Here is a 13,701-nt window from a genome sequence, read left to right as displayed (position 1 = left end):
GCCCCGGGTAAAGATCAGAGCAGATGCTGTTCTGATTTTGTACTGAGCATCATAAGCAGGTAGAGCTTGAAAGTTAGTTACCTTTCAATCCCAATCCCAATGTGAAAAGTTGACTGGATCTACTGGCAAGCCATTTTCTTTCTATCCAAGTAAGAATAGTTCCGTCCATTAATTGAACTAGAATGTGTGGACAAGGGAATGTGCTAAAGCCAGGATCAGCAAGTACAAGCCAGAGACAAAAAACAAAAACAACAAAAATCCCCAAATCCAAAAACCTAAAGAGAGACACAGGACAAAATCATACTCCATTTCTACCCTATAAAACCCCAGTGAAGTTAGAGCAGAATTTAGCCAGGTATATTTATAGCTACTAACCTTGACTCCATGGATTATCCTTTTGTCTGAAAGTAGTGTACTCTGAATCCAGGGATCAAAGATTTGGGAGTAAAGTCACATTTCTGATATATCATGCAACAGGCTGACAGTGTCCCTTTAACAATATTTAAATAAGATTCCTGCTGTGAAGATAGACACGATTAAAAACAGCAGAGGTTTTCATGTTTATCAAGTCAATGGCTTTCAGACAGAATATCCTGCTTACAAGAAGATTGCATTTGCAGACCTGACAGTAAAAACAATCTGGAATCTAGAACTGGCTGGAACATTTTTGACCAAATGTCTTTTTGATGGACTGTGGTCTTGTGGAGACATATCCACCTCAATGGAGTTTTCGTCCAGGGGAGAATAAAAAAACCTGACCATTTTGATAATTCAGTTTTTGCAAAAACATTTGAAAGATTCTGGTTTTGTTCCAATGAGGAATGAAAAACATCAAAGCTTCGACAGTTGTTGAGAGATGGAATTGCCATCCTCCGATCAGCTCTCCTGGACTCTAAATAAAAGCTGTCTGTGATGACGTCTGAACCACCATGAAGTATTAGTTTTTGAAGCGGCAGCATGCTAATAATTTGTTTGGGGATGCACAAGTTAGAATAGACTCCTGTTTGCTCATGTAGTTATTTGGGCTCAGTGGGCATAGTGGTAATAAAACACAGGACCTGAACACATGCAAGGAGCCGGCCTCCTGAACTAAGTGGCGCAATTTTTGCAATGTCACTTTAAAAAATATACAACCCCCCCTAAAAAAAATAAAATACCCCAGTGTGCAGTGCTATCATACTACCAGTTCCCACAGGCAATCAGGCTATACCCAGAAGTATAAAGGACTGCTTTTTATACTTTGAAACAGACAGACTACTGGTTGACTGGAGCTACCATGTCATCAGATAGGAAAATTGTTAAGCTTCATGCACTCGTTTTAGGTTCTTTGTATTTGGGTCCTGGCAGATGCACGCTAGTTACGGAACTCTCAGAAAATATCAGCCCTTCTCCAACCTACTACACACTCAGGCAACTAAGTGAACCATTAACAGCATGTCAGCTCACTGAACCATAGCAGAGTAAGAGCAAGCCTGGGGCAGTGTGCAGCATTTTATTGTAAAACAATATTATTTGTAAAACACTGGGGGAGAGGGGCAGAGGACCCCTATTTGAATGCAGATTAAATACAAGCAATTAAGTAGCAGCACTGACATTTGTCTTCCACAAGCAGCACTATCCCTACTCGTGCAATTTACCCCTCTTCTGCTCAAAGGGGGACTAAAAGAAACTGAGGTGAGGGGCTCTTTTCCCTGGCTAGCTATGAGTTGAATACATGTAGGAGAGTGTCCTAGTAGCCATACAGCACATATCACTGAAACTGGACTTCCTTAAGAAGCCTGTTTAACTTAAATGCTGCTCCGTGGGACACATACATCTCCAGCGACACATGGCGTCCATTGATACCACTGAATAGTGACGTGTTTAGATGATTTAGTAAGGTTAGAGGGTGCCACTTTTGCTGGAACTGGGCAGGAAGCAGCAACAGTTCTTTATTCAGGGAAAAGAAAGTTCCACCCCAATTCTGTGGCCACTATTGAAAGGATTAGGTCTTCTGCTTGCAGGAAAAGAGCATTGCTATTGAAACTATCTTCCATTTACCAGGAATTTCTCTTGATGGAGAAGAATGGTAGGATCCTAATTATCTGCTATCACCTTTTGCTCTTTTAGTGTCACAAAGAAGGAATTCTGTACTAAGCACTGGTGACTACAACACAAATTGAAGAACTGAAGCTTGTTATTGCAGCAAGTCAGTTTGGACTTAAGTTATACACTATCCGAGATGCATAAAGCTTTGTGTCAGTAAGAGTGAAATCAGCACAGTTGCGCCTGGGGTAAAGCAATCTGTACTCATCAGTCTGGGAGAGAGAGGGTAGAATCTAGAATTCACTGCATCACTGCATTCACTGCCACTGATTAGTGCTTGTCTGTCTGTGACTTGCAGCAATGAAATGAACCATCAGTTCCAAATTAGTGTTGCATGCCTTTTCATACTTAACGGAACACCATTATTCACCAAAATTGCATTAAGATTTGGTAAGGAGAAGTTTCTCTCCGTTAGGTCAATCCTCCTGCACTCCTGTTAAAACTTCCATTATACAATACACAAATAAAGTCAAAAAAGCCTTCAAGATGTATAATATTAAGCTTAGTATAGAAATACGATCTATGTAATAATATGAAAACAAGTTCTATCCCCCCTTTAATAAAATGGATTTTTGAGACATTCAGTTAAAAAGTGTTCCTCAATTTTTTCTGACCCACAGATAACCCAGTCACTTTAAAATGTGAAACTGAAGAGTGGATGAAATTGTTGTTTGACATATTTTTGGCCACAAGAGACCACACAGAAGTACATTATATTGAGCTGACTCCAAATAATTTTCACATGAATTACTAAAGTGCCAGAAATGTATAATTTATTAACATTTAAATAAATCACATGGAGTAGAAGCGCTTTAAGGTTATCAGTGTGAGATGCACAGATTATAATTACCAAAAAAGGTTATCAAGTACAATAGACCCAATTGTGTCATAATTTTACATGAACAAGACAAACATTGAAAAGAAAAAAGAGGGGATCTGTCTTTTAAACACACTGAATGATCATAAATACAGTACCCGATTTAAAAAAAAATGCACTAGTTAGAAAACTAATGCCAGAACTGGTCCAGTTCCTGTGGCTCCATTGCTCTTCCTGACACTTTGATTGGCAGTAATTCTCCCTAGGGTCTACAACACATTATTTTTCCTCTCATGCATGTACATATGTGCAGCTTCCAGAGCATGTTTTCTATCAATTAGTAACCCAACCAGTTTACAGTGCACAACTAAAATAACCTACTTGGGGGAAATTCTAACAGATCATGAGTATTCAATGTACTGCTTCATCTATGGCATTTCAATCTTGCATACAATAAACAAACCTTGCAATGAATGGGGCCACCACAAATTGTGTTAGGGTCATTCCATTTTGACAGTGTTCCTATTACTCATTTTCAATACAGCCAGATACTTAGAATGAAGACATATCTGCAATTATTTCCATCAACTACTGGTTAGGCATATGTACAATGTAAATAAAGTGTGTAACTTTTTTTTTTAAAAATAAAGTTCAAAATCTAAAAGCTACCTTAAAAAAAAACAACTCACACATACCTTTCTCCAGAAGCCACAAAAACTGAGAAATGGTAAAGAAAAGGGGTACCTGGAAGGCAGGAGTATAGGATGAAGGATAGTGTTGAGAAAACTTAAAGGACTTTAGATAAATCTTGATGGAATGTTTGACTCCATGGTGGTAAAACAGGCCTAAGAAAATAATGTCAATCATGAAAGTCCAGTTTTCAAATGGTCTTTGACATTTAAAAAAGTTTTAGCTATGTAAAGTTGTTACAGAGGAAACATTAACAATCTCCTCCTGGAAGACCATGTCCCAAAAGCAAGTAGGACTTAATTCAAATATCTAATAAAAATCAAATGTTTTCATTTTACCTCTTTAAAAATGTAACGATTTCATCCCTTTATGGTAACAGGATTTGTGCTATATGAACTCTATTACAGATTATCTGAAGACAATGTTCTGAAAAAGACATTCCCCCATGTATAATATGTTTTCCATGTATTTTGCACACATACACCCTAGATGTGGTCACGACCACCATGGAATAAGCAACGTTCATTTTTTGCCATTTACCACCTTCTCACCTGCTGTATGCCCTATGAATCTAACTTCAATAGAATGGTTTAAAACAAACACTCTAATCCTGTCACTTCTTTCTCCAATCATCTCTTAAAACAAAATCACATAACTGCATGTTTTTCCCTCATAGCTACTTAACTGACACATTTAATACAGGCAACTCCATGGTTTTAATCACCAGACACACAATTTAAATAATCTGAAAAGATTCTACTCCCATTCCACCACTGATTTAACTGCTTCTGCAGGGTTGCTACCCAGTGGGAAGAGTTCATTTGGTTGTGGTTGGGGGAATATCTGTGAAAACACCAGTCATGCAAGTCTGGCTCATCCTGAAGTCCTGCGGAAGAAAGCTCAATGGATATGGCCTTTGGCAATAGAGGTGTGCCCCCAAAGTTGCACTGCCGGCTGTTAGCTTGAGCATTGCTACTGACTGAAGCTGTTGAGGCAAGTCTCTGGAAGAGAGGCAGACCAACAGTGACGCCTGCAGTCCAAGGTCTAGATGAAATGTCATAAGGTTGAAGTGGATCCAGTATGACCGGTAAATAGTGTAGAATAGGAAGAATTAGTCTGATGTGCTCATCTGTATTGCTTTAGACTACAGGCTGCCACGACACCGAAGCGAAGCTTCCGTGAACCTCACCTCTCTTTCTAGAAAGTGTGTATGCCCAGCCTGAAGTTGACTGAAGAAAGCATAGATCATCCTGGTGGGATCCACATCTAGCAAAGGGTGCTGCCTCGCAACCTGGATCAGATAAGAGCAGGGATTGAAAGTTACAATGAGACTGGTCTGTTACAGTCAGTCCTAAACAGATGCTGGAAAAAAAAACAAAAAAACCCAAAAAAACTCCCCAACCACTGATACTTTTCAATAGCACTGCAAGCTTTACACAGTTCAGTATCTCTAAGGTGTCAGTGCTAAACACAAAAGTTTCACATTACAGGTGTTCTAGGAATCCTGGCTGTTCAAAACCATAAGAGAAAATCCTGTTTCGCCTTGAACTAATCGGTTTGTTTCAATTCTAGACTTTATAGGAACTAATTAGTACTAATTGTTGCTATCCTGTAGTGAGTGTAACACTTTAGTTACTGTATTATACAGAAGAGAACCACCACAGTTTACAGGGGAGCAATAGAACAACAACAACAAAAATAATTAAAACAGCTACTCCATAATGTCTATATCACACCATATTTTTATGAATTGCATTTTTATTGGCATTTTGAGATGATCTGCAGAACATACAAATGGCAAAGCCATGAGTAATTGTTATCTCAAACTCTTTCCAGTTAGCTGCATATCACACATCCATCCATCCATCTGGTATGTAATGCCAAAGCCTTTTATGGTCATGACATTACTGAATTAAAGTGAAAAATCCAAAAGTTTAACATAGGATCGAAAGTATAATAAAAATGAATGTACCATTGTTGGAAGAATGAGGGTCATAATTTCTTGTACATTGACAAGATGATCCTACTTTATGCATGCAATCGCAAACTAAAAATACTACATCAGCTCTTTCTATCAATACAATTTTACAAGACATATGAAAACTGCAAGAACACAGCTAAATAAGTTTATAAACTTTCATTTTAGGCTAAGGTTAAAAGAAAAGGCATCAAACTCACAAAAATATTGAAAAAACATACTGAGGCACCATATAAAAACTGAAAGATCATCATAATCCTGTTTGCTATTGTGAAGGCACATTTAAGATTAAATTGAAAATAAAATAAGCAGCCAAATTACTACAAAGTGCTTTATATTTCCTGGATGAACATTGCTAGGGTCACAGAAGATATTGCTTTAAAATATGTTTATCTACAGATTAGCATAATTCTGTTCTATATGGTTTCCAATAAACTTTTCTGTGCTGCTCCTCCCAAGGGATACAATACTCAAATACAATCTGCGGATGGGGACAGATGAAGCTAGGACACTGACACTTGACAGACACAAATAAAATGGCCTGCTGACAGTGTTACTATACTTACCTCTACATAAGCCCGCAATAAGCCAAATGGAGGGAAAAGTCAAATGCAGCTACGCTCATTTTCTAAGACATGCTCATGCAGTGCTGTGTGATGGGTCAATACATTAATCTAACACAGGGGTTCCCAAACTTGGTTCACGGCTTGTTCAGGGTAAGCCTCTGGCAGGCCGCAAAATGCTGTGTTTACCTGAGCGTCCGCTGGTACGGCCACTTGTAGCTCCCAGTGGCCGCGGTTCGCATTTTACATGGTCTGACTTAATACCATTATGACCCTGTCAGACAAGTTGCAAGCTCATGCCAAGGCCCCCTGGCCTCAACAGGACACTGACCAATACATAGCTGGAAACCAGTGTGGCCTACCAGGATGTTAGTACTGTTAAAATAGATGTTAAGTTATACAAATGTGTTTAGTGTTAAGGTTTTATGAAATGCTTATAGGATGCTGCATGTAGTAATCTCACTTACAACTCAGTACCCTATGTCATAAGGTAACACTGAGTGTTTGCATTGCCTGGTCCATGCTGCAAAGTTAGGTCAATGTAAGGCAGCTTATGTTGACCTAAGAATGTCTGTCTACATTACAACCTTGCTCCTGTTGATGTAAGGGCCCTACTACACAGACATAACTGCACCTCTATGAGTGGTATAGCACGTATATCGGTGTAATTAGGGTGACGCAGTGTCCATGTAGACACTGCATTACTTACATCGGCTGTTGGCTGAAATTCTTACCAATTTTATAGCTCCCCTCTCTGGCAGGGGGCTCACAGCTGGAGCCATGAAATTGACAAGGCTGGTAGGCTCCCTACTATGAAATTGAGCCAGGCACCAAGCTGACAGCTCCCCCCTCTCCCTGCAGCTATCAGCCAGGTGCTAGGCTCATAGCTGGAGCCCTCATCCTCCACCCCGGGGGTGACAGCTCCAGCTGTGAGCCTCCTGCGGGGCTCAATTTCACAGCAGTCTACCAGCCTTTCTTGTCAATTTCACAGCTTCAGTTGTGAGACCCTGGCTCTAAGACTGGCAGCAGCCCTGAAACTGACAAGAAAGGCTGGCTGGCTCTATGCTGTGAACCCCCTGTGGGGCTCAAGCTCATAGGTCTTCCAAGGGGTACATCAACTCATCTAGATACTTGCCTAGTTTTGAAACAGGCTACATAAATAGCACTAGCGAAGTCTGTCTGTATGAAATGTTAGTTTGTACAATGACTTGTTTATATTGCTCTATATACTATAATCAGCAGCTCTCAAACTTGGGTTGTGACCACAAAGTGGGTTGTGAGTTTATTTTAATGGGGGTGCCAGGGCCAGTGTTAGACTCGCTGAGGCCCAAGGCAGAAAGCCAAACGCTGAGCGCCACCCCCTGGGGCTGAAGTTGAAGCCAAAGTCTGAGCCCCGCTGGATGGAGCTGGAGCCTAAGCCTGAGTAGTGTAGCTTTGCGGAGCCTAGGGCAATTGCGCTGCTTGCAAACCCGTAGAACTGTCCCTGAGTACAGAGAGAATACACTGACTTTAGGAACTATGTTTTGGCTTTCGGGTCAACATATCTTTGTGAAGTCTCATTTTCTAACTAAGACTGCCATCAAGACAAAGAGTAGGAATAGACTCAATGTGGAGAAAAATTTAACTGCTGCTGTTGCTTCACTGCTTCCCAGAATGACAAGACTCACAAGTGAAAACAGGCTCAAGTGTCACACTGAAATTTAAGTACAATATTTACATTCCAATTGATTTATTTGTATGGTAAAAAATGAGAAAGTAAATAATTTTTCAGTAATAGTGTGCTGTGACACTTGTATTTTTATGTTTGATTGGGTAAGCAAGTAGTTTTTAAGGGGTGTGTGTGAGAAACTTGGGGAATGCTAGGCAAATCAGACTCCTGAAAGGGGTATAGCTGTCTGGAGAGGTTGAGAATCACTGCCCTAACTCACCTAACAAGAAAGAAGCATTAACTCACATAAAATGCTGGCTTCCTACAGAAGGTGTTACCTCCTGCCAACAAGAACACCCATTGAAACCAAATGAGCCATTGTGAAACAGCAAAGAACAAAGACTGTTAATTGTTCTTCCCCACCCAAGATGAGTAGATGCTTTAACTCTGGAGGAAGGGAATAAAAATCCCTGACAAGAAGAAACTACCTTTCTAAGCACAAGCAAAGGATCCCCAGCTGCTTAGCCTGGATTTACCCTAAAGCTTGCATATTAAAGTAGCTTCTATCATCTTTTGAAACGGAAGACTAACTCATTTGTATGTTTATCTGCTTTAACCTTGTAAATAACTCGTTTCCTTTTCTTAGTTAATACCTCTTTAGTTAAATTATAGGATTGGTACAAGCATTGTCTATGGTGAAAAACCTGGGGTAAGTGATTGGTCCTTTGAGATTGGAAATTACATCAAAAATTACAATAATATTCAGGTTAAGGGCCATCAACCACAAAGGCAAGCTTGCCTCAGTGGCAAGATAGACCGGAGCACCCAAGGAGACTGTCCGTGACTCCATGGTTATGCTGTTCTAATGCCTGAGGAATTAACACTTGATATTTGGTTGGTGAAATCTAAGTATAGATTTTGAGTCGCTCCAGACAACTTGGTGACCATAGCTGATAAACAGTTCAATTCCTGAAGAGGCCTCCCAGATAATCCATAGTACCTTATTTTAAATAAGGTAACACAAAACTAATATCACTCAGCTTTTCCAGTCACTTGGCTTTTTCAGTCTGGGTGTTGCGAACAGGTGTTAAGGAATTATGACCACACCGTCCTTCCTATATATTGCTAAAGGGGAGAAGGGGCTCCAGCTAGTTCCTGGTAAGAATCAAGCACCCCTGTTCCTTTCCTAACCTGTACACATGGTCAACTCTGATGGGCATTTTGAGAGCCACAATCCAAACAGCCATTTCAGACTAGAGAGATGAACTCCTCTGCACAATGAGAACAGTGCTTGCCTCCCTTATTACAAGGATTTGCTACAGTGTGTAAAATGCTTTGGAGATGTCGAGTTCTATATAAATGTAAAGTGCTACTAATAAATGCAAAAGTTAATTGCAGGTTAGAAGTTTAAACAAAAGTCAGGAAATGAAAATATGATTAATTCACTCACATTGAAGACCTCACTTTTCATTGCCTCATCTGTATGCTTAAATTCATATTGGCACATTAAATATTTTTACATTTAATTTCCTTTCAGAAAAAAGGACCTGCCTTTGCTTAATAACGTTAGCATTCAAACAGAAGGTCACACCTCCTTGATATGAAGAAGGATGGAGAGGAAATGTCCCTATTACTGTTGTTTGTGTTCAGGTTTAGGTGCTATTAATCGCCTTTTGCTAGAGACAGGTTTTCTGCTATTCAAACTTGCCTTTTCCCTTACAAAAACCAAGTTTTGTATTTGAACAAGATTTTGATGAATTGATTTGTGGTTGCCATCATGTCAGCTAATGTGATTCTTCACAGTGGTGTTCAAACACTGCAATGTTGACAAGCCCCAAAACTGATTTGGCATACTGGGCTCTGACACATTGGTTTACTTTTGCAAAAGGAAGTGTGATTAAAAAAATTAGAATTTTAACAATGCAGCAAAAATTGCTGAGAAACTTTTAAAGTCACAAGATGCACAATTTTCACATTATCTCTGAAAAGGTTTTTTCCAAAAAAGTTTGTGTTGGTTATGTCAACAAAACATTTCATGCCAGATTTTTAAAAGTGCTTAATGTTGGCCTATCACTGCTTCAGCTGAAGTAAATGGGAGTTTTACCACTGATTTTCATGGAAGTAAAATTAGGATAATGCTAAGTGCTTTTGAAAATTCACACTCTTAGCATTTCTTTTGTTCAAACTGTCCAAGAACGCAGCTTGAGTACAGAAGCCTCTATGTCTGTCAGGTCAGACAGGGAACTGAGCTTTATTATGCTTTGCTAAAAACTCACGTCTATTGAAACTGTTCAAAAAAGTTTGTTTTTTTTTAAATGGGGATTCATACCCCTTCCTCTGAAGCATGTAGTACTAGCCACTGTTGAAGACAGGATACTGACTAGATGAACTACAGGCCTGACCTAGTATGGCAAATATTTTGTATTTATGTTCATTTCTCATCTATTTTACCCCCAAATAAACATCATTAAAAGGACTAGCCACACATCAAGTATGGTGGGGTGTTACCAGAAACATTTTCTAGGTGCAGAGATAGGCGACTCCAGTAGCTTTTTATGGTAAATATTCACTATCATTTACTCTCCACCATCCCTTCCACCAGTATTTCACCGTATATTATTGTGTCCTATTAAAAACTTCTGAAAAAGCCTGGAAGCACCTTATCTGTTGGGCCCTGATGGCTGTTTTCTTGGACTCTTAATAGTTAGGGTGACCATACACCCCGTTTTGGTGAGGACAGTCACCTTTTTAAGCCGTCCCTGCTGTCCTGCCCTTTTTGGCAAAAGTGGGCATTTGCCAGTTCTGTGGGCGGGGAGCAGGCAGGGCTTGAGCCAACAGCAAGGCCACCACAGCCTCATAAAGGAAGTAGTGAGGGCTCCGGACCCAGCTCTGCACGGGGAGGTGGCTCAGGCGAGCGGCTCGGGCTAGCCCCATGATGGGGGAGCAAGGGAGAGGGCCTGGGCTAGCCCCACGCCGTGTCCCATTTTCCCTTTGGGAAATATGGTCCCCCTAAATACCTGGAGTTAGAAATCTCTCCCTTGGAAATCAAAGCTATTCAGACTTGCCTTTTCCCTTACAAAAAGGGTTAGAGGTACTGCAGTGCGAATGTTTAGACTGGTATCCAGCTTAAAATGGCAAGTTATTTCTTAAAAACAAACCGGCATGGTTAAAGGTCAGTTCAAACCCATGGAGCAGGAATTTCTTTAGTGAGGCTATATCTACACGATGGACCTTACGGCAGCTATGACGCTGTAAGGTCTCCCATGTAGGGGGAGGGATAGCTCAGTGGTTTGAGCATTGGCCTGCTAAACCCAGGGTTGAGAGTTCAATCCTTGAGGGGGCCACCTAGGGAACTGGGGCAAAATCAGTACTTGGTCCTGCTAGTGAAGGCAGGGGGCTGGACTCCATGACCTTTCAAGGTCCCTTCCAGTTCTAGGAGATAGGTAATAATTGGAGATACCAATTTATTATTACCACTGTATGGTGGTGGGAGAGAGCTCTCCTGCATAATTAAGCCACCCCTAATGAGCGACGGTAGCTATGTCAGCAGGAGAGCATCTCCCACTGACATAGCGCTGTCCACACTGACGCTTTGTCGGTCGGGGGTGTGTTTTTTCCACACCCCTGAGTGACAGAAGTTTTACCAACAAAAGTGCTCATGTAGACAAAGCCTTAGTTACAACAAATAGTGGAGATGTTGGCTGCTACAGAGAGGCAATTTGTTTAACGCTGGCTCTGGAAATGACAGGCTTTAGGTGTAGAGTGCTTTATTCTGAATGACAAACTTATCACACTAACTCAAAAATCTGGTTCTTAGTGCCTAGCTGAGGGCTTTAGTCTTACAGTGTTAAGTCCCACAACATCTATTATGTGATTTTCAAAAGCACCTACATGTCTAACTCTCCACCTAGCTACATCTTTAGGCACCTAAACACCTTTAAAATTCTGGTAGCAAATACAAAAGTACTCTTCTGACAAGCTTAAGCAACTTGTGATGCCACAGATGTACAAAAGTGGGTTTAAGAGCAGACAATCAGTCAGAGTTTGCGGTGTAAGTGTAAGATCTCTGTATTCTTGTGCCCTCTACAGGATAAACGTCCTAAAGCCTCAATTTCTCACCAATTCTTATTTCAACCCACAAGGTTTTTAGTGTACAAAACTGAATTGAGAAATAAAGCATTACTACAAGTTACAGATGCCAATATAACTAACCAAAAAATGCATCAAAACCCAACAAGTTTCAGAATATCAGGTATAACCACACACTTGTCAGGATGTTTGAGCACTTTGCCTTAAGCCTTAGAGCATCTAGTAGAGTTATGAATTTAAGCTCCCAGACTCATCTTTTGAAAGTGTTGTGCAGGTTTCTGTTGAGGTCTTCATAAAGACACTGCATTTATGGCTTATTACTCCAATCTTTAACCCACTAACCCTCCTTTTTTGTCCTATGACTGCAGAGGTGTTAACAGGCCACTTCACCGGTCTCTTAAGCAGTCATGTAGACAAGCCCCAAGTCGATGCAACTTATGTTGCTCAAGAGTGTGAAAAAGCCAACCCGAGCGACTTAAGTTACATCAACTTCAAGCAATGTCTACACTGTGCTACGTTGGTGGGAGACGCTCTTCCATCAGCATAGCTTCTGCCTCTCATTGAGCTGGAATGATTATGCTGACAGGAAAGCACTCTCCATAGGCATCAGTTCATCTGTGCTGATGTTGCCTAGTAGCATAGACTAACCCTTAGAATGGGTGTTAACTACCTAAGCTAAACAAACTGTTCCACCTTGTATTTAGCTGTGATACTCTACCTTTCCCAGATCTGTATAGCTCAAAAACTTGTCTCTCTCAACAACAGAAGTTGGTCCAGTAAAATATATTGCCTCACCCACCTTAAACTTTATAGTTTAATAGTAACTATTTAAATTGTGGTAGCACCTAAAACTCGCTAAACCCTTTCCAAATAAGCATACTACTATTATTTTAATAGTTAGCACAATTCATTTTCTATAGATATTCTCTTTAAATACAGATATTTAAAGCTGTGAATGGGCAAAAAAGGTGATGTAGGAGAAGACAGACAAGAGAACCAAGATGTATTGTGAGAAAGCACTGACCTAGCAATCAGACGACCCAGGCCTGCTGATAGTGGGGGAGGAGGGGCAGAGTGAGGGCAGTTGGCTTCAGCAGTGTAGACAAGCAGCAAATTTGGGGGGGGGGTGTGACCCTGCACGTGCCCCTCCCCGATGCATCGCCTCTGCTAGCAACACTTCTACAAAAGGCTCCTTCAGTAGATGGCTCCTCCCTTATTCGATATACCAGGATGTGTTTGTAATTACAAAGGAATTGTCATACCAGATCAGACCCATTATGCATTAAGTGTAACATCGTGGTTCAGACAGGGGCCAATGCTAGATGCTTCAGAGGAAGATGCAAAAAGCCCCGCCTAGTAGTTCAAGATTGGTTCAAATTCTGAAGCATGAAGGCTAACATCTCTTACAAAATTTGATAGCGTTATCCATTAAAACTTGGGATATTCTTGTCCATTAATATCTGATCCCTTTTCGAATCTTACTACTTTTTTTGGTCAATGGCATCCTGTGGCAATGAGTTCCACAGTCGAATTATACATTGTGTGAAGAGTATTTTCTTTTATAGCTTTTGAATTTACCACATTTTAATTTCACTGAAAGTCTTTTTTTCTATGAGATAAAGCAGAAGCTCCTGATCTACTGTCTAATACCATTCTTTTTATATACTTCTCTCATGCCTCCTTTTATCTAGTCTTTCCCAAGGTAAATCCCATCCTTTCAATCTCTTCATACAAGAGTTTTTTGAAGCAGCTAATCCTTTTCATCTCCTTTCTCTGACCACCCCCTAATTCTGAAATAGCCTTTTTGAGATTGATTCCAAGACCAGAAGGG

Source organism: Mauremys reevesii, linkage group 8 (genome assembly GCF_016161935.1).
Source record: "Mauremys reevesii isolate NIE-2019 linkage group 8, ASM1616193v1, whole genome shotgun sequence".
NCBI lineage: Eukaryota > Metazoa > Chordata > Testudines > Geoemydidae > Mauremys > Mauremys reevesii.
This window is presented reverse-complemented; position numbering follows the sequence as displayed.